The sequence below is a fragment of the Oryzias latipes genome, chromosome 11, assembly GCF_053564925.1.
Source record: "Oryzias latipes strain Hd-rR chromosome 11, Olatipes_Hd-rR_3.1".
Classification (NCBI taxonomy): domain Eukaryota; kingdom Metazoa; phylum Chordata; class Actinopteri; order Beloniformes; family Adrianichthyidae; genus Oryzias; species Oryzias latipes.
The window spans coordinates 19,721,773-19,724,715 of record NC_136247.1 but is presented as its reverse complement, the minus strand read 5'-3'; positions in this window follow the sequence as shown (position 1 = coordinate 19,724,715).

The window sequence follows — 2,943 nt, the reverse complement described above, 5'->3', positions numbered from 1 at the left end:
TCCTGCAGTTTCACCTCTTTGCTTCTTGTATTTGTAAAGGTTTTATTTATGAACATTGTGTTTTTTTTAATGGATTTTACTGCAGCATACCTTTCCCTTGGCTCTAGTTCTACAAGTATTCTTACTCCAATATAATGGACTGCTTCCTTCCACATAATGTCTAATATTTGTAACATTTCTATTGATTCTAATAATGCACAATTTGTATAGAAATTAGTTGTAGCCATCACAAGCCAGGTTAAAAAGTGTCTGCTATGATAGCCCTACAATTTTTAAAATCTTTAGAATTCTGCAAAAATTAAATTTTTAAATTCGGGGAGAATTGGTGTTCTATTGGCCTCCAGGTATTTGAAATTATCAGTATGTTATCACGTATTTTACGTACGTCCAAGGCTGCACTTGTTGGCCGCACGTATTGAAAATCAAACTTAAATTCCTATCATATGTCATACAGTTAGGCATGTGACGTGTTCTCCGCATTTGGTCCATCCCCTGGAGGAGCGGTGAGCTGCAGATACAGCAGATACAGGTGGTTTTATCTAAACCTTAACCCTTGTGCTATCCTAGACACTTTAACATTGGGAGTTGGGTCATCTAGACCCACTAGACGGTGCTCTGAACCTTTTTTCTTCCATGATTTGTGATTTTCACTGGTGTCCATGGATTAAATGAAATCTTTCCACCTTTGTCATGGTAGGGAGAACACGTCAATGTAAGGGTGGGGTCATCTAAGATAGCACAAGGGTTAAACCTTCCTCTAATTCTGTGCGGCCAAGACAAAAGTCGCACGTATTTCAAGACTTGGGTGCCAATAGACACTTTCCTGTTAAATCTGAGCTTCAGTCCATCAGCATCATCCATTCGTATTTCACACATCTGTATAGAATTCAGTCTCCTTGCATAAAGACTTCATTTGGTGATTTTGTATGTATTTGTGTATTTTCATCTCTTGAAACATCAGAATTTGAATATATGTTTATTACCTAATTCCATGTTTTAAGAAAAAAAATAAAACGTTGTCAAACTTATTTAGTTCACATTATTTTAATCTTTTCTTTTTATCACTTTTCCCAAGTTATCAGCTGGTTGAGTCACTGTTTATTTTTCCATCTGAGTAATGACGTACTAGTTCCTCTGAGTATTAGTGCTCTTATAGACCCACTCTGATGAAAATGGTGTTTTAAACATGTTCTTGTGGCATTTTTTCTGATGATGCAGAACATATTACGAAAATGCATTCATCTTCTACCGTTTATTCCCTTTCAGGGTCACGGGGCTGCTGGAGCCTATCCTGGCCACTTGTGGGGGAAGGCAGGGGACAAAACAGGTCACCAGTCTGTCGCGGGGTAGAATGTCCGCAATCACGCACTCTCACATTCACACCTAGGGACAATTTAGATTAACCAATTAACCTATGAAGCATGTTTTTGGGAGGAAGCCAGAGTCCCCGGAGAAAACCCACACATGCACGGGGAGAACATACAAACTCCACACAGAAAGGCCCCCGTTGATGTTTCAGGTCCCCCAGCCGGGACTTGAACCGAGGCCTTCTTGCTGTGTGGCAAAAGGGCTAACCACCGCTCCACCGTGTACATTAAGAAAAGTAAGCTTGAAATTTCGTCATGAAAAGATGATTTAACCGTCGTGCTATCCTAGGCACTTTAACATTGGGAGTTGGGTCATCTAGACCCACTAGACCAGGGGTCGGGAACCTATGGCTCGCGAGCCATATATGGCTCTTTTGATGGTCACATGTGGCTCGCAGACAAATCTTTAATTATACTTTTTTTTATCATTAGTCCAGTCCTTCTCGGGCGCGATGCGATGCCAGAGGCGCGCAGTAGTAGCGGTGCTTGGAGAGAAAAATCTGCGCCAGCGCTATCAGTTACTATTATCTATTATTTCACAGAGTTTGTACCAGCTGGAAACCTGTGAATTGCCGTGCCTAAAAGTTCGCGCTCCCGTCTCTGAGAAAGAGCGCGCAGATGCGGAGACGGGATGTGTGAGGGAGAAAGCAGAGGGTGGGGGTTGTGGGGACAGGCTGCAGGTGAATCGCGCAGGGATTGTAAAAACGTAAAACCCGCTTCCCGTCACTCACTGCAGCGTGTGAGTGTGTGTTTGGCTCCCCGTCTGCATGTGAGCAGTCTTTGTCACATCTACAGAACATTCAGACCTAAGATCACGTTTAAAGTCTCAACGCCTGAACGAAGCAGAAACTCACCACGTATCAACCAGACTAGACAATCAGCAAAACTACCACGAGAAATACTCATCATTTATTAGCAATAGCATAACAATGTTATTAAAAATAATCCACAGACTTATTGTACTTTAAAAATGTTGAAATTACATCAAATGCACACATTCATTTGTATATTTAGTTTTAAACATATTGTCGCGGACTGAGTTGGATGGCTGTCGGGCCGCGTTAAAAGTTCTGGAGTTCATGGAATGCATCAAGCAGAGATCTGATTGGCTCTCAGTTCTGTCGCTCAGCCTGTTGTTAGGTAGTTTGGACCAATGGGGTTCAGCTATGGGCCGAATAAGGGAAATGGGAGGCCTGGAGTGGGAGCAGGGGAATATAAAGTTGGTAGAAGCGCTCTCTCTCGTCTCGTGTCGACAGGAGAGATTCAGGAGTTGCTGAATTAATTTTACGGCGTTTGTTGCGGTCTGCAGTAACCAGAATAAAGAACCTTAAATGAGGTTAAGTCTCCATGCCTCAGTGTGGGAAAGAGACACTACATTATTGTATGGCTCTTTCGAAATTACATTTAAAAATATGTGGCGTTTATGGCTCTCTTGGCCAAAAAGGTTCCCGACCCCTGCACTAGACAGTGCTCTGAACCTTTTTTCTTCAATGATTTGTGATCTTCACTGGTGGATTACATGAAATCCTCTTCACCTTTATCCACCTTTGTCATGGTAGGAATAACATGTCAATGG